We start from the raw sequence: 19,929 nt of genomic DNA on the forward strand, positions 1-19,929 counted from the left end.
AAGCTTCATCAGTAATAAAATAAGTGCATTGTCAACTTAATCTCCTTTAGGTTCTTGTTTTTGATTTTCTGTTACCAATTTACTGGAACTGAGATGGGGGAATGGCAAGATTAGTATACCTGAAAATTCAAGAATTTTTGGGTTGCAATTTCACCATGATTACAAAATACATTTTCTACCCTAGAAATGTCATGGGCTTTCTAGTAAAGTTGTTATCTCCCTTTTGCTGGAAGGATTACAAAAATAACCAGGTGAGTGCCTGTCAGAAACACTCTCTAGAAGTCTCAAACTTTGGATGTTGAACTAGATGACATTTAAAGTTGTGTGCAATCCCAAGAATCTATTTTTGTAGATAAATTCCACTTAATTTTTAACTCTGAAAATTCTAAACAAATATGTTTGTGAGGCCTGGGATGGCATAGAGCTTAAGACAATGAACTTGGAATCAGATAGTCTTGTGTTTGGGTCCCAGTTCTGCCTCATATTTTCTTTGACACCTTGAAAATGTTCTCTGAATCTCTATGAAATGGGGATAATAAGAATATTACTACAAAGAAATATTTTGAGAATTAAATGTAATAAATAATGTACCATAGTGCCTGTAGGCATTCAACAAATATCAACGGTCATTATCATTATGATTGAAAGTAATAGTAAAGAAATATTAAAAATAACAAAGAAATGGATTGGTGACTAAAGTTAACCCAGGGGAGGGTGTTTTAGATTGGGAATCCTAGCACATGCCTGTATACTGATGATATTTAGGAGACAGGAAGAATGTGAGATTTCAGAGTTCTTCTTTAAAGGTGACAATTTTAAGAGAACTTGACTATATATTATATTGTTATTGGTGATCTGCTTCATTACTAGGGGATTAATGCATGTCAGGTGTTACCGTTTCAATTGTCCGGATCTGCACATTAGTAGTTGGGGAATCTAGACCCAGGCAAGTCCTCTGTGACCCCTACCTGTCAGGAAGGGGCTTGGCATTAAGATCTTTTACATCTGTGACAGAGTCACACTTTCATTTTTTATTTCATCTTGGTTACCGCAGGTAACTTGAAGCCACAGTTTTCTCATAAAGACTATAAAAGATTACAGACAGAAAATAGGCGAAAGAGCTCCCCCCGGAAATCTAAGATTTATCAGTCGAGTTGTCTTAGGGTAGAGTTGCTTTTAAAATTCTGCAAAAGGCCCTTGTGGCTCTTCAAGTTTTAATCTCTCTCTTTCATTCCCACAGAACAAGTACATTTCCTCCTTCCCCTGTAAAATTGTCTTGTCACTTGTGACATTAATGTAGAGAGAAAATCTGTTAAAGGCAGTCTTTGCTTCCCTTGATCTTACAGCATGCCTCAGCTCAGGCTTTCCTCAGAGCAGAGATACAGGGGAGAGAATGGATTTGCTCTCTGGACTTCAAGGAGGGTTGGAGCAGGGCGTGGGGAAGGGCATTGGCCAAGATGCCTGGATCTTTCCATTTCGTACTGCTTTCTCTAATCCAGACCAAAGAATATCAGAGCTGAAGGGTACTTTGGAGATCATCTAATCCACCCCCTCATTTTTTCACAGATGAAGAAACCTAGAAATGAAGTGATTTGCCCAGAACCTCAGTTAGCTGTTGCCTAGCGGGGCGGGGAGCCGAGTGTGTCTTCAACCCCCTCTCCCATGCCCTGCTGTGTATGTACTCATTGGACAAGCTGGTTCAGGTGGATGGGCTGTGGTGAACTTCAGGTGACTTAAATTAATGATTTCCACATCTGAGTGATCATCAGACTTAGCTATAAATTATTTATAAATCTATAGGTTGCCAAGTCCCACTCCATACATTGTGCTATGAATCTATGCTCGTGTTCTTGGTCCAAAATCTGCAATTAGGCAGGAAAGCGTTAATATAGCAGACTTCATCTTTAGGAGCATCTGCTTGCGTGGCTGGTCCTTGACTGGTGTCTGGGGACTTGGATTTTGTAAAGTTCTCTGAGGGATAAGAATAGTTTTCTTTCCTGGGGTATGAATCACGATCACTTGAGTTTCTTCTAGAAGTCTGACTATTGTGCCTATGTAGCCAGTCTCTAGTAAGCATCCTGGACTCTGAGTTTCAAATGGGTTTCCCTGAGCAAAAGAACTGCATCTATGTTACTGCATTTCAGGGCTGAAGGGAGAGCGTGTTCTGTGTGGCCTCATTAGGGAGAGAAAAGAAGTCCATGTATGGATTTAGCACTAGACACTGCTTGATATATCTTTTCCCCTTTCTAATCTGATTGTGTATTCTCACTATGTCACTGCAATAAATCTTTGCCATGAGTGAAATTAGATACTGGGTCCCTTTGGTCCTTCTAGAGAAGCATCGGACTGCAGTGGTTGTGTGCCTGCTGAAACAAATAGTATCAGAAGTGGTTATACAACTGTTGACAAAGAAATACAAATGTGACTCCTGCATCTTATGAACAGCCAAGTTTGGAAATCTCTAGAGAAGACCATGCATTTTGAGAGTCAGGGGAAGATACGTTTGCCCCGAACTTGACTTTACAAAAAATTGTTCAATAGTAGGAGGAATCAAGGGCATGTTCTTCACTTGAGATCTTGTAGACATCTCAAATTTAATAGCTCCAAAAGTATAATTTGGATTTTTCATCCCAAATCATCTCTGCCGATAGTCACCCTCTTTTAGTAAATGGCAATTTCAGTTTTCCATTCTTTGTTTTCTCAGACTCAAAACATTAAAATATTTCTTGATACTCCACTATTACTCACACTACATGAAAATCAGAAGACTAACTTCAAAATATATCTCCAAATGCGATTAGTTCATAATAACTCGACCCCTACTACTCTGGGTTAAATGATTCTTTCTCACCTAAGTATTGCACTGTTGTTACATTCATCTCCTTCCATGTACCGCTCCACAGTCAGCCTACATCTCCACAGTATCCCATTAAACTATAGGTCACATTATATCGCCTGTCTCCTCATACACTGTCAATGGTTCCCCATATCAGTCAGAATAGAATCCAAAGTCCTTATCATGACCTACAGGCTCCCCAACTATTGCTCTGACTCATCTCGTACCTTTCCTCACCATGTCCGCCCTCCAGCTCCACTCACCTCCTTATAGTCCTCAAGCCCCAAACATGCTCTTGCCCCAGCATCTTTGTAATTGCTGATTATCTGCCTAGAACATGTTTCTCTCAGATATTGGCCTGCTTCATGCCTCCCTTTCTTCAGGTCTCACCTCTCATGTCAACTCATCAAAGGGAACTTTCCTGAGCAGCCTCAGGGAAATTGCCCCTCCTCTTCTTCCTTTCTCTGTTTCCTTATCTTACTCCCTCCCCCCAGTCCTTCTGAACCCGACATCGTATATATTGACTTCTTCCCCCTAGAATATAATGTAAGCTCTGTGTGATGACATGTGGCCCTGGTCCCTGCTCAGTCGTCCATGTCTAGGACAGTGAAGGACTCAGAGGAGCTGGTAAAAAGTATGTTGAGTGAGTGAACGTACGAACGAACAAACGAATGAATAAATGAATGAATGAAGCAGTGACTGAGCTGAGGGTGAGGAAATTTTCCAGGAAAGGGGATGGTAAAGGGAAGGCTATTGAAACAAACTTCAGGGAGAATCAGGCCCCAAGAGAAGGACACTTGAGGCTGGTTGTTTCAGAGACCAGGGGACAAAGCAGTTAAGCTCATGCTGTGACATCTACTACGGTGACTGCGGAGAAGTCCAACTCCTTTTGGCCCTTCTTTTTTTCCCCTCTGTTATTCTTTGGAGTCATAGGGATTTCCTCAGTTCTCAGTGTTAAGGCTGTGAACGACACAGTGGATTGGCACAAAGGACATGGGAACAGCTCTTTCTAGCATGTCCTTCTGGGGCCTTTGGCAAGTCTGCGAACTTCTCCTTCCCAGGGCTGCACCCACTGATGGGGGATTACGAACCTGCTGAGCAGCGTGGCCTTTGATCTTCCAGAGAAAAACCAGACAGAAACGTTTATCTCTCTTTCTTTTGCTTTCTTGATTTTTAAAACTAAGATTCTGAATTCCCCCAAAAGCCAAAACTGTAGGGAAATGCAAGTGATTTAAAAAAATCTTGGGGAGGGGGTAAGGGGCGTAGAAGAGGGCATAGGGGAGGTAATGCGGATGGATGGAGATTTGACGTGGGGTAGTGAACACATAATAAATATACTATACAGATTACTGTAGAATTGTGCATCTGAAACCTGTATAATTTTGTCATACCAATAAATTCATTTTTAAAAAGTATATTTGATCCCCTTGCCCCCAAAATCTTGCGCACAGGTCTCAGAAACTCTTCAGAGATTGAAACATTTGTTTGAAGGGGGAAAATAGTATGCCTTTTTAAAGCAGAATCACACTAAATCTCTCTCTCTCTCTCTCTCTCTCTCTCTCTCTCTCTCTCTCCTATTTAAGGGGATAATTGGACAAGTGACAATTCTATTACAGATAAAAATGTTTTAAGCGTGTTCTGGAGACACTTGCCAGCTGGCCTATTATGGCTGGAAAGGAACTGCCATGGAAAATGAAATTCCACTTAGATTATTTGGGCATTTGCATGTTTTGCAAGGAAGACATATGCATAAATATGGGAAGGGGATTTGGAGCTAAACTGATGGGAGCAGATATAAAGGCAGATGTGTTTGATGTCCCTTTTTCTTTCATTGCGGATGTGACAGAATCGAAACTGGATTAGAAATCCTCTGTTCAAATACAATCACATTCCAGGAATTGGAGGGGAGAATAGATCTCCATGGAATCTTACCAGCCAATGCCATGACCAACAACAAAACTCATTTACGAGTACCCACTGCATATAAAGAGATCTCAGGGTTGACCAGGTACTGAAGAGCAATTTAAAGTAGTCGTTAAAAATGTGGGCTAAAGTCAGACCTCTGAGATCAGAGCTCAATTCCACAACTTTACCTGATGTGTATGTTCGGACAAATACTTAACCTCTTTTCCTCCATTTTCTTGTAGGTTGAATTATTGTAATCATAAGATCAGATAATCCCTGTGGAACATGTAGAACAGTGTCTGTCAAATAAGGAAGGCCCAGTAAATGGGCACTATCATTATTAACCATATGGGCATTCATTCTGTGCTAAGTCAATCACAAGGCCAATTTAACAAATATTTGTCAAAATTTTAACATGTACTAGGCACCAGTCTAAACAGTGTAGGGGACAAAAATTAAAAATGACTGTTCCTTCCTTTAAGGGTTAGGCAGCATGGGTAGGACAATAAGACATGAATGTATGTTAATGGAGTCACAAGCCACTCAATGATAAATTGCCAAAGTGTGTAAACAATATAGGCTTAAAATTCAAAGAAGAGACACACTGGTATGAGATATGGAGGGAGCACTTACGGGGAAAACCTTAAGTTAGGCCTTGAAGGAGGAATACACCTGGACAGGGATGAAAGGGAAGGAAAGGACATCCCAAACCTAGGAACGAACTGAGCAGGGTATGGCACTGGGGATGTCGCTCCTTTAACTGATCCTCTTGGGTGAAGCAGATGGATTCCTCTTGTTTAGATGAGTAGAGGAGAGAATAGGTTGGCTTTATAGGTTAATGGTAGAATTTGGGCCTGGAGGCTTGTTTGAGCACCAGCAAAGAATAATTTTCCAGCAAAGGAAAGGACTGTGTATGACTGTGGGGAATCCCAAACACCAAAATCATCACAGAGAAGTCTTGACTTGGACAGTGATGGGCGGATGACTTTCACCATTTTTCTCAGGCTCAGATTCTGTGGCCTGGCTGTGGAAGTCCTTCTGATATCAGTATATTGGACTACAACAGGTGACTTCTTGGTGTTCCCCTGCCATTCATTCCATGGGTATGTCCCTCTCCCTGTCTGGTGGGGCATACATGGAACATACAACATGGGTGGCATAGGGGAAGCATATTACTTCTTCCAATTTAAATAGCTGTGAGGATTCAAGGGATAGATTTCTCTGGGAGTGCCTGCTAAATTGTCACGGACAGTGCCAACGTAAGATTGAGGGAAGTAGAATAAATTTAATATGTTAAACTCGCCAGCAGTTTGGGAATAAGACAGTAGACGGAGCTAGACTTCACATTCCCACAGACTCCCATTTTTACGTGAACCCTCACTTCACTCTCCCTCTCTTTAGGGGCAAATACTGTACAAGTAACTGACGTGTATATTTACCTCCCCCAACTTCCCTGTGAAGTAGGTATTACTGTTTCCTCATTTCCCAGATGAAGAAAGTGGCTGAGATAAGGCAGGTGAGCAGTCTGAGGTCATACATTTTTAATGAGTAAAGTGAGGCCTTGAATCTAGTCCAGTTCTGTCAGATGCCAACATCTGACTAAGGTTTTTGCTGCAGGACTCCTGTGGCTACAGCTCAGAGGCCTTGCAGCCGAAGGCCTGCTGCCCACCTGCTGCTCCTTGAGACCAGGATTTCGGGGTACTCGGGGCTCTCCATTGTGGCTGTCTTCCTACTAAGTGCTTTTTCACGTGCCCTCTAAGTACACTGTCCCCCCCTCTTCTCGGTCAACTCTGAGTTCCTTTGAAAACATACACAACCACATCTTCTTGCCATTGACAGACACAGGTATAAGATGGAACTTTCTAGAATGAATGGCCACAGAGCAATGCAGTGGAAAGAGCAACCGTGAACCTTTGCTGACTCAGCTACTCTCTTGCTAAGTTCCCTCAGACAAGCATCTGCTCAAATGCTCGGGGCCTTGGTATCTTCACCTGTAAAAGAAGAGAACATGGCTTACTTACCTTTGCCGCTCATCTGGGCTGCTGTGAGGATGAAGTCAGGTCATCCAGACGGGAAAACCTTTACATCGTAAAGCCCTGAACAAAGGAGGGCGTCATCTCGCAGCCCGCTTTGCTGTGGAGAAGCGATCACATGAACAGGAACTGAGTTCACATCCAAGCGATGCCACTTACTGTCAGAGCGAGTTTGTGGTTGTCACAGTCGCTGAGCTTTGGTTTTCCGATCGGAAAAACAGGGATGTGGGGTCACTCAAAGGATTCCTTTGAAGATAATTAGGGTGGTTTCTTAGAACTCAGTTGTCTGGAAATCATTCTAATCTTTACCACAATTGATTATTGGTAGGAAATAGGTATTTATAAAATGCAAGTAAATATACAAAATGATTAGAGGTGAGTATGGTTTGTTGAAGGAATGTCAGGCTACAGGGGCCTTTTGGGGGCTGCCAGATAAGCCTGTATAGAGCATGGAGTAACCCGGCCTAAACGGTTATGCACCACAGTCTGAGCAGGCTCTAGGAGGGTTAACTGCTGGAGATGAAAATTTCCTTTTTGTGATGGGGGTTTAAGAAGACTTGGTGGAAAGAAGACCACTGACTACAACTGGTCATGTTGTCTTGATAGGAATGTGAGCTAGGCAAGCTGCTCCTGACATCAAGAGGCGAGAGCATGGTGGCCTTCATCAGCCCCTTTCATGTCCTTGGGAGAGCAGATGCGGTGAGGGATGAGCGGGGCAGACCAAGCATTTGGAACAAGGTCAAGTTCCCTAACACCTGTGGCATCCACTTCCTTAATTTTATGTACCCAGGCTTGCTTGGTGGCTATGTTCCAGAAGCCTGCTGGCATGCCAAAGGATAGGTTTGTCCCTAAAATCCAGATTCTAAAAATAATGGTAGTAAAAGCTGCATCTTTCTAAAAGACAGAAACAGAATAAAAGGAATTGAAAACCAGGTCTGCAAGGGTACAGAACCCAACTCTGCTCTCCACACTCTTTATATTCCTAGGCAAATGGCATATTCTAAGTCTCAGTTTTACCACCTATTTAAGAGGATGATAGTGCCAGCCTTTCTGGTCTATGGTGACTCAAGGTTATTAAATGGGATAATGTATGTAATGAGATGGCTTGTGATAGACACATACTAAATGTTCAGATATAAAAGCTATTTCTTTGATGTTTTCCTCTTTTGGGAACACAGACACAAACATGAAATATGTATTAGGACTCTGCCGGCTTGTATCAAAATGAAGGCCTTTATTTAGTGCTAATCTCGGGCAAGGTAGTTTGCTAGCAGCTGTGGGGAATACAGAGATGTTTACTTGGTAGCCCTTATCTTTAAATGGCTTCCAAGCCAGTAAAACAGAAATAGGCAAAAAGTGAGTTGTGGAAGGTTATATACACACGGGGCCTACTGAATAGTCAAAATAGAAGTGCTACAGAGACAGAGATGAGGAACTGGAAAGATCTGGAAGAGCATTTCACACAAAAAAATCTTTTTTTTTTTTAATCGAATTTGTAAATCTGCCAGTTAGTCTGTCAATTACTAATATTAGTGAATGCCCATATTTTCCCAATAACTGTGCTAGAGGTCTAGTTTGAATGGGTCTTGAAGAGTAAGGAGGAAATACATGGACAGGGAGGAGAAATTGTGATTAATTTTTTCATGTATTTTATTGAATTTATTTATTTATTTATTAAATATATCTTTATTGATTTCAGAGAGAGGAAGGGAGAGAGATAGAAACATCAATGGTGAGAGAGTCATTGATTGGCTGCCTCCTGCATGCCCCCGCCTGGGGATCGAGCCCGCAACCCGGGCATGTGCCCTGACAGGGAATCGAACCCTGATCTCCAGGATCCTAGGTCGACGCTCAACTGCTAAGCCACACCCAGCCAGGCGCATTTTATTGAGTTTAAAAAAGAGAAAGAATCTTATTTATAATTTTTCCTTAGCTGTTGCTTTAACTAGTTACTGATAATACCTACATGTCTGTCTTCACCTTCAGCTCCTAGGACTGGTTCAAGGAAAATAGCTCCCTCTAGATGTCCTAACACTATCTGACACAATTTGAGAGTATTATCTTTTCTTAAAAAACAGACACTACATATAGTTTCTATCCTGATTAAGGGCAACACTCTCTGTTACGAGAGGCTATCTGTCATGGCCGAGTGTCCTTGCCCATCTTTGTTGGGCATGCCAAACCCAAAGGCCTAACCATCCTCTGACCCTGAGGATTTCTGTGGCTAGGCATGTAGGCAATTAATTAGGCCAAGAAGGGTGCAGGGTGAGTACAGTGCGACCGCTCCCTCCCTGGAGACTGGGGACTGTTTTTGCTCTTGCTGGAAAATGCACTGGGGCCTTGGCCCTGGGTTCTTTAGCTTCAGTGCAACCCACTAATTGAGTAACTGCCACCTGGGCCCATCCCATCACTCTGTGGGCCTTGAGGACAGAAGGATTGGTGCTACCATGCTCACGGGTCCTGCTACTTGCTGTACAGGGATTAATATTCTGTTTTATTCTGAGCCATCGAGTCTCATTGTCTGTATTTTGCGAGTATGGAGTTGTTGCAAAAAAACCACATCAAGAATGTCTAAACTAGAAGATCACAATCAACTCATGTTCATTTTTATTAATCTTGCTGATGATGCTGTGTGATCCTATTTTTATCATGCTAGACTAATTTGCGTCCTTTGTTTATTTTCTTCAGTAAATGAACACTTATTTCTTATTCAGCCTACAGCCTGAGCAAGGTCTTCCTTGTGCTTGTGGTTGAGCACACGTCTCTGTGTGTGTTTGTATATATCCTTCCTTCCTTTTCTCTAAATGAAGCTCCTTCAGGAGTAACCCAGGGTTCCAGGCTTGTACCTTAAGACCCACCATCTCAAATTTTTCTCCAGTCAGCCAGAGCTAGGGGCAGGTGTGAAGGACGGGACCATGCATGGGAAAGTTTCACGGGGCTGGCCTGGAGGTGCACATATGATTTCTACCACATTCCATTGATCAGAACTTAGGGACATGGCTAAAGTTAACTGCAAGGGGGGCTGAGAAATGTAGCCCATCTCTGAGCATATTGGAAACTTGGACTCATTCATGGAATGTGATAAGCAACTTCTTGCTCATTCCAAACAATGAGCTTCTTGCCTTGCTCTCTGTGTCTGTGTCACAGCCTTTATTATATACTTTAAGATGGGAAACTCAGATAGCTTTAGAAGGATCCTTTGGCTACTACTTATCCAGAGACCACCTCTCAGACCCCCAACCCGTCCTTGTCTCATCCTGCGGGTCATGTCTCCAGGCCAGGTGGGCATCTGTTTTGATAGTTCTGACCTTATCACAGTTCAGTCCCCAAGCTGACCACAGTAACTCTTACTGTATTGGTTGCTCTTTATCTACTTGTTTTTACTGCAGGAGCCATTAAATATTTACTCTTCCATATTTAGCAATTCCTATGGTGGCATTTCCAGCCCAGCTTTAGCTAATAGGCTGTCAAACCCTTGATAACAACTCCAGTTTATCACTCAGCTATAAGTATTGTCTCCGGGCAAAACTTGGCCTGTGAGGTCTGAGCCCTGAGGCAATTTTATCTTTACTCATTTTAAATAAAATGGAATTACTCAGAGTGCGTGGGTGGTGCACAGGAGAGAGGGGGATGACAAGGGGGGAGTTAAAGGAGGGCGGCTATCTACACAGCCTGGGAAATCTTTAAAGAAGGAATGTGAGAAAAAGTATGTCACCAGCTTCAAAGTGTGAAAGGAAGTGAGAGCGAAATAGGGAGAAAGGTAAAATAGAGAGCCAAGAAAGAAGGACAACTCATAGCTGAGTACTGTGCAGAGAAAATATGAAAGAAATAGGAGAGGGGTCCAGTAAGAAGCCTGTTAAGTACATGTCTCTGTTTTCCCGTTTTCTCTTGATCAGCAAGCCCTGAATGAGCATCTGCTGTTTGTTGGGTACATATGTCTTCACCAATGTATGCTTTGAGGTACATATACCACACTTCTCTGATTGTATCCTTAGAGTAAATTCCTAGAGTAGAATTATTGGGTTAGAAGTTATAAAACATAAATTATAACTAAAGTTTCACCTAATTAATAGGTTTTTCTCTCTTTAGCATATGTTAAGTCTATAGCTTCAGTATATGCCATGATTCCATATAGAGATATGTAAAAAGATGAGGTAACTAAGACTCATAAGACTAAACTTTTATTTGATTTCCTTTATCAGATTATGTGGGTTAATTTACTTCTGACATTCATCTGTCTTTGTTAAATAAATGAGATAATCCTTATTCTACTAGGGGCTGAAAAAAATTGTACTTGTGACAGTATTTGGACATAAAGAGCTTTTGAAAAAAACAAACAAAAAACTTTGGCTACCTGTGCCTGAAACACATGTGACTTGTGACTCAAATTTTTAAGAGCTGCATGAGTTTGAGATAGTAACACAAAACTCATCAAGAACCAGAGAATTCCCCACAGAAGAAATGTTTATGCATACATAGATCAATTTTTTACCATGGTGATATACACAATCATAAAACTTACATCTTACCCATTTTTAAGTGTATAATTCAGTGGTATTAAATACATTCAAAATGTGCTAACATCAACATCCATCTCCAGAACTCTTTTTATTTTGTGAAATTTCAGCTTTATACTCATTAAACAATAACTCACATTCTCCCCTTCCCCTCAGCCTGTCTTTATGGTTTTCTACTTTCTGTCTGTATGATTTTGACTTCCCTAAGCATCTCATGTAAGTGGAAGTCGTACAATGTTTGTCTTTTTGTGACTGGCTTATTTCATTAGCTTAATATCCTCAGGATCCATCCATGGTGTAGTGTGTGTAAGACTTACCTTCCTTTTTTAAGTCTGAATAATATTCCATTGTGTGTATATACCAATTTTTTAAAAATACCCATTCATTTATTGATGGATACTTGGGTTGCTTCCACAATCCTATAGTTACTTTGATGAGATAAAAATGATATGAGATAAACATATAAATATTAAATAAAATTTATAGGGTATAACCAATTACCATTTTAATAAATCAAAAGTAAAAGAAAAAACATATAAGAGAGACTACAAAATAACTTAAGAATTTCAAATGGATAAGAGAAGAAAAATGGCAAACATCAATAGAAACAATAAAGTATTTGAAAAAGTTATAGAAAAAATTTTAATACAGCATAATGCTGGAAGAAAAGACTGAAGGCAACAGAATGTAGGGGGAAAAGAAGGAAAAAAGTGAGAAGAATGAAGCAAAGTAATAAAGTAGAAATATAAATGCAATAGTAAATTGGTAAACACAAATTGATTACACTTGCATGTTCAAAAAATGTGTTCTAGATTTTTAAATAATTATTTTATATAGTGATAATAAGATACATACCTACCAAAAATATTGGGAGAAAGTTAAACCAAATATTAAGCAAAAATCCAGTATATTAATGATTTAGACGTAAAGTTTTCTAACGTATTAAGAAGTGCATTATGAAGCTGCATATTTTATGCTCAGATATACCCTTTACCCTGGAGATCCTGATATTAAAATAAGTATAGACATATGAACACACTTGGGCTCATGAGTAGTCACATAATAGTATCTTACCAGTAACACCCAGCTTACTGTCTCATGGGAAAACGCATCCTGCACTCCGGGGATACTACAGATTGAGAAATCAAAATGTAAAATAAATTCAAGAGATTAGTTGCATTAAGAATGTTAGGAACAGATCCTCTTGAGGACATCCGAGTATTCCACCCAGCCTAAGAATTGTTACATAAGAAAACACCTCAGGCCAGGGATGTCAGAGAAAGACGGTGCGCACCCTGAGCCCCACTGTATCTCCACATGATGTAGAACAGTGCCCCGTACGTAGACCTTCGATGATTCATTCACTCACCTATTTAATCCGTCATTTATGCATCCTGGTCTTTAGCTGTGAAGGACTCTTTAGGTTTTATTTTCCATTTTGGCCAGAGTAGCGATTCAAGAAGCAGCCTTTTTGCAGATGTTTCAAGCAATGTAAATAGAATAAGTGGTTAATTCTGAATAGGATCAGAGAATCTGTCTAATTTAATCCCCTTATTTTATATATGGGGCAAGTCATATGTAAATCTCTCTCTGAATCTCTTCCTCACTGATTCACATAGTTGATTTGTAGCCAAGTGTGAAAGATCCTGATTACTAGTCCAATGATGAGCGTGATGGTTGAAAGTTTCAACAATAAACCCAAATTTAAAATTTACCTCCATGACTTGAAGCATGTTTTGTGACTTCAGTCATTATCTCTGTTTCAGTTTTCTAATTTATAAATGGAGTTTCAAGAAATTAAGACATTTGCACAGTTCCTAAGGTAATGATGAAATCCGTTGAACTTGCCAAGCCTGTGGTGCCATGTATGACACTGTAGTTTATGGCCCATGATAAATGAGGGCTGTGCTGAATATCTTGATTATGATTTTATCAACATTACGACCAGGACATCAGTTGCCCCCCGCCCCCCAGTTGGTTTAACATCTTGCAGTATCTGAATGCAGCGTTTCCTTTTTGTCCCTTCTCAGGTACACACTGGAGAATGCTTTCTCAGCCTGATTTCTATTTTCTGAGTCCCATTCACTTTCTTTTAATGTCAACCTCATCTGCGCCCCCAGCTTTAGCTCCAGAGCTACTGTGCTTCTCCGGGGCTTATGAGTTTTGCTTGTTAGATGCTAAATTACTGCCACCAGAAAGTGACAAGTCTCAGTTTGCAACCTTTTTGCCACAATAAAGCTCACCCAATAAAAACAAAAGGAGCCATAGAGATGCAGGGTTTGGGGGGATCATAAAGAATATATATCCGTTTCCAGCAGTTTGTGTTTATTCGAGTGGCAGCGTTATGTGAGTTAATGCTAAGAAAGTAGACAGCTCTAGTTAATGAGACGGAGTAGTTAGGAAAACAGAACTGTCATTGTTGCTTGCCATGCAGAGCAGCGGATTTGTTACTTATGAATGCTGGCTGCATTAGCAAAAACATCATTTATTCATATTGAGATATTCCCCAGAGCTGCACTTTGGTTAATAAAGATAAAACCCTTATGTTGATTGTCAAATGGTATCTTTCTATACTGGGAACCCTTCCAACAGCAACCTGGGCACTTATTCCCTGAGATGATTTGCTAAGTGTAAGATCTCCACGCGTATTTCAGAACCTGGGTGCATTTCTTAACTGATCTCTAGGGGCACCAACTAAGAGAACCTGCAATCTGCACCTACATGGTTTGATAAAACATGGAACTAAAGGACGAAAAATAACTTAGAATCTCAGACCCGGAGCAAACTTGAATGTTTTCATTGAGAAAAAAGATGCAGCTTCCAATCCCCCTTTTTTCTCTTTACAGCCAAATTTCCCAGTCTCCCTACTTCCTCTCCTCTCCCTGACTCCCCAGTTTTCACTAAAGTCAAGAATGGGTGCTGTTCACTAAACCAAATGAATCCTTTTGACCTCTCCTACTTGACCTATTGGGAGTATTGGACATTTGCAATACATCTGTGCTTCTTTAAAAGCTATAGTCCGTTCGTTTCCACGATTCCATATTATTCTAGCTTCCCTCTTCACTCTCTTGCCAAATGTATTTCTCTCCGCCTACAGTCATTCATTCTTCTCCACGGAGCCCTTAGCGTGTGGAATCTGGGGCTATCTGTGGGTAAACAGTGTTCGAGTTGGGTTGAAAAGAGGACACCCAGCTGGTGTCTGGGGCATTGCTTGGAGGTGTAAACCCCACCTGCCCCCATGCTCATGCTGTACTTGGGTCCAGAGCTGCTGTACTTAGTTTATCTAATATACAGGGTGTGTGTGCATGTAGTGCGCTCGAGTCTTGACTTGGACAACTTGGTCTCTCTGGGGCTCAATTTTCTCATCTGTTTAATGGGGCTAAAATCAAAATAAAGTGTTTTAATGTTTGGATGCAATAGAATAGGATATTTAAAAATTGGGCATAAAATTGACAACAAAATAATAATTGCATGGCAAAAAGTATCCCATATCTAGAACACAGGTGAAAAATTTTAAGATATTTGCAATATATATACCACATGAAGAATCGATGGCCTTAAATCTAAACAACTCTTAATATGAGTGAAAAATATCAAAAGTTATGATAGATAAGTGGGCAAGAGAAATAAACAGATAACTCACAAAAGGGATATAAGTATATAAAAAGGTATTTTATTTCCCCCATACTGGGAAAAATCGAAAACACAGCTATTTTGGGTGTAACCACTTCTCATGTGTCAGTGTCAAGAAATAGAAAGTGCGTCAGCATTCTCTGTTGGTGAAGATGGGGAGAAGCAGTCACCCTAATACTCATGTGATGCTGTTTGGAATATACTTTGATGGTCAGGTGATGGAGAATTTGTCAGTATTCAACACAACTGCATGTATGTTCACATTGTGTCCCAGCAATCCAGTATCTAGGGATTCACCTTGAAGCTGTATCACCCAAACTAAGAAAATTGATGTATATGGGGATACTCATCGCAGAACTGATGACAAATGCAGCACATCGGAAACGACCTATATGCTCACGCATAGAAGAGAGGCTCGTAACTGTGATGTAAGCACAGAATGGAGCACAGTGCGGCCGGAGTGAAAGAGATGGGGTGGGGAGGACCTCGACGATACTCAAGTAAGCGAAGAAGTCCGGAGGCACACGATGACACAAACATGCTGTCCCCTTGCGAGAAGGATGGGGAAGCGAGGAAGCATATCTGTATCATTTGATAGCAGATACGGAAGCACAGGAAAAGTAAACTAGTTAATGAAATTAGTTATTTATATGACATGGGTGAGAGAGAGAAAATACCAAAGTGTAGAAGGGGAATGATGACTCTCTGAGGAGCATCCTGAGCAGTCTGACTTTTACAGCCGTATTATAAAAATGTATGAGGGGATCCTAAAGCAGGATACAACTAGAGGCACATTTTCTAAACCTTGTTTGGGGAAACAATGGAACCGCACTGGAGGGAGAGAGAAAAGTAAATCAGGGAACTTTTCAAAGTGTTGAGATTATATGCCTCAGGCTAAATACAAAATTAATTCTAAAAATAAGTTGGACTCTGGTTAGTAGGTTTCTTTTTTATAAAGTGAGGAGTTAACAGTTCTGAAAACTACTCTCTGTGTATTCGAGGTCTAAGCAAGTAAGTAACAGTATTGTAAAGGAAAAGAAAGCCAGGTTTCTCATTGTCATAAAAGATGTTATAAATAATTAATGGGAAGGATGTTATAAACTCTCTAGCATTTGATTGGAATTAGAGGTATCAGTGTGAACTTACGATTTTAATATTTATAGGGAAAGAAATAGTTATAGATGTTTTTAGTTATATATATATTTTAGAGAATCCTAACCATGAAAGGGGACTTTGGAGAACTTAGCCCATTGGTGTCGATGGCAGAGCCTACAACAGAGTAACTGGGCGTTTCCTGCCCCAAACACAAGCCCTCGCTCAGGCTCTTGTACACCCAGTTTGTCCGATTCTCATGTGTTTGCACTAACAGGGAACAGAGTTTGCCGGCCCAAAATATGTTTCTTTGGGATGCTGATTATTTTAAGCTGGCTATTTTTAAGGCTCAGGAAGGAACTTTGCCCTTCCCCCTAACTCCCTAACAGCCTGAAGGAATTGAAGGTCAGAGGCCTGCACCAGGAAGGAGCCAGGCCCTGGATCACTGCAGTTTAATGGGAACTAGGTGTGACACAGGGAGGAACCTATGGGGGCTGCTTTGGTCCACGGTTCTCTAAGTGCCCCATTGTTTCTAGGTGGCCTAGAAACAATCGTCACCTCCCTTTGAAGTCCCAGACTCTTCTACCTCCTCTTTAGTCCAGAATGACATACAGACCTCTTTTTGCCTTCCTTTGGAATTCTTCGTGCTGTGAATTCCCCGTGTGTGGGGGTTAGAAACTGATTTTTCTCCTGTTAATCTGCCTTGTGTCAATATAATTATTTGACCAGCCATAAGAACAAAGAGGGGAAAGGGGTGCTTAAATCTTTCTGGGTGATTCTGAGGAGCAGTCCCGTAGGTGCCCTAGTACCACATTCACCCTCCTTTTTAATGCAAGCAGCCCCACTGTTTGTTTCTCTTGCTTCTCTTTAGATGTTTTCAGTGACAAGGAACTTTCTGTCCCTTGCAGCAGACTTGTTTACATGTGATAGGTTTGAGAAGTGCTGCCTTCACCAAAACAAAAGCTGTCATCAGATGCTAATTATGACCCTGGGAATTATAAATAACAGATTTAACCATCTTCCTCATTAGAAAACTCTACGGTTATTTAAAGACTGATCTTCCTGAGTCTTCTCTCCCAAATGGCTATGCACGGTGACAAAGCCCATGACCCAGAATCCCAGCTTTGTGTTTGTTCAGTTTTACCCAATATTCTCCCACTGCTCACTGCTGGAGTTTTTATTGGCTTATTATAGTTATCTGCTAACTGCCCCGTTTGATGTTTTTTAAAATGTCTTATTCCAATTACTTTTCCCTCTAACAAGTAGAAAACATGTTCTTTTGGTAAACTTTTCCAAAGGAATCTCAGATCTTTTTTACATATGGGAGGTTTATATCCTCAGTTATAATGTAAGTTGCTCAGGATCCAGGGTATGATTTTGCGTATAGAATCCAAAAATTTAGAATGGATAGAGTTAAGGCATTAAGGAAATGTACCATGCACCTTTCTCATCTCACATCTATTTTTAGAGATAAGACATCAGAGGTCCTTGAGGCTAAGTGATTTCCTCCTGTCTTCTAGTACAGAGGCTACTTCTATTAATAAGCATATATTTGTATAATTCATAGAACTCAGACTAGCATTCTACAGGCATTTTTTTGTACCATAGATTTTTTTAAGCTAATATTTCAAATTCAAATTTTTCACATACTTCTCTGGAAAAGACATTGGGAAATACTGCAGTTTTAGGCCAGGCTTCCCACATAGTAAAAGTGGACTGGAGGTCAAGGTTGCACACTCATTTAAACAGGTATTACATGCTCCTCATTACTTCTCTGGACTTTGTAGGCATTTACTTTTATCTGTCTTCCTTGAATGCAATTTCTTAAAACAAACTATAGGTTAATTTTATGCAATACCCAGAATTGACATATACGTACACGTATGTTCCAGTCGTGTATAGATTAAGGTACCTGAGGTCCCTAACATGAGAAGTAGCAGCACTATTTTAGTGCTTTGGGATAGTTTTCAGGATCAGCCTGCGTGCTTCAAATCCCTGTTTCCCCACTTACAAGCACGTTATGCAAATCATTTAATCTGTAAAAGGGTTTCTTCAGCTGCAACGTGGACGATGCAACATTATTGAGAAGCTCACATGTGAAAATGAATGAAAACTTTTAGCACAGGGCTTCTAAAAGGTAGCTATCATTATTTTGTACAGACGAGGCACCAGAACCTGTGTCTCCTGGAACCCAAACTGGGGCCGTTTCTATTGTGCCATTCTCCCCTGCCTCCGTCACTCAAGCGCCTCCCTAAGTCCACAGTTTCTGGCACCCAAAGCCTCACTGGGACTGTTAGGGAAATGAGATGAGGCACTGAAACATCTCAGCGTCTTGCAGAATAAATATGCAGAGAGCTCTATCTGTGAGATGACAATCCATCATCTAAAAAGATTGGATTGAGAATCGGATTGGATTCTTTTATGAATATTTAGCAACAATTGGTAAGGGATCAAAAAAGAGAAAATCAAATTACATGATTTGTTAAGTAAATGATAGGCTGGGATTCCAGCTGATGTTTTTTGTAAATTCTAAGAGTCTTGCACATCGGATTGGCCGCTCGAACATACAGCTTTCCTCTTGGAGTCATCAATCTAGACAATGCACTTGTGGCAGAAACCTGAGCTATTCAGCATCTCCAGGCCCAGACTCACCTAGTGTCTTCAAACTTCTTATTCTCGACAGGACTCTCTTCTGTTTCCAGCCTTAACTTTCCTTTAATGCTTAGGATTTGGGGTGCTGGTGGTGGTGTGGAGAGCAGAGATGTTCTCATTTTTTAGGACAGCATTTACTAATGGCTCAGGAACAGTCTGAGAAGCATCAGCTAAAAGTTCCTCATAAACATTTTTTTTTTCAGAGCTTAGTCTTGCCTCACCTGCCTCAGAATGATTTGGGTTAATTTTATGAAAATTTATGAATCAGTCCAAACTTTTCTAAATTGAAACCTGAGGAGCAAATCCTAGGAGTGTGTTCCTATACATACATATATGTATGTGTATGTATATATGTGTCTTTGTATACATATATATTTTTTTAATGCACTAGATAATATTGAAATATACCAAATTTGAGAATTAAGAAATCAGTAGATAGAGAAATGTGAGAGCAACAAGTGTCGGTATAAACTTACATACATGAGAAATACAAAGTTGTAGGCCAAGCTGTTTAAGAGTTTGTAAGTTGCTTTTGCTGTAAAATGTAAAAAATAAATTAAAAATAAAACATAAAAGCTGTGAGATGTGTAAGAACAAAAGAAAAGAACTTCCATGAATAAACACTAAAATGAATTATGTTTAGTGATACAGGCTTTCCACGATTGACCAACGGATATTGATAGCAGCAGTTGAGAAGGAAGTAATGAAATATGAAGTAGTCTTAAAATGTTGTCAGGACTCAGAGTGGATGGATGAAAGAGAAAAAAAGATTTTGTGGCAGGAAAGAAACAATATAAATAAATGTGAAATTGTAGTAAATGTAGGGTGTAGGTGAATGAAGAGTTGAGAGGATGTTTTGAAGATAAAGGACACACAAATTTGAGAAAGTTTGTCCAAAAATAGTAACGACAAGGTCTGAGATTCAACAATTTCAAAGTGCACTGTTGTGTTTTAGAGAAAAGGTGATTTCTCGATCCAGCTTAGGAACATATATGAGTTTTTATGATAGTGAAACTTACCAGACATTTGACCAATAGAGTCCCTTGTCCGCACTAAGACGCTCATGTAGAAATAAGAGGACCAGCTAATGAAGCATTTGGGACAGCAGTGTCCTATTCAAACAACAAGGGAAGGCATAAAAGGGAAAGTACTTGAAAGCCAGAGATTTTCCTGTCACTGCTGTGTCTTTTAGGTGTGTCTCAAAGGACCAGTTTTTCGCGCTGGAAACCCGAGCAGCACCTCTCTGGTAATCCATGTGTGC

The sequence above is a fragment of the Miniopterus schreibersii genome, assembly GCF_964146895.1.
Source record: "Miniopterus schreibersii genome assembly, chromosome: 14".
NCBI lineage: Eukaryota > Metazoa > Chordata > Mammalia > Chiroptera > Miniopteridae > Miniopterus > Miniopterus schreibersii.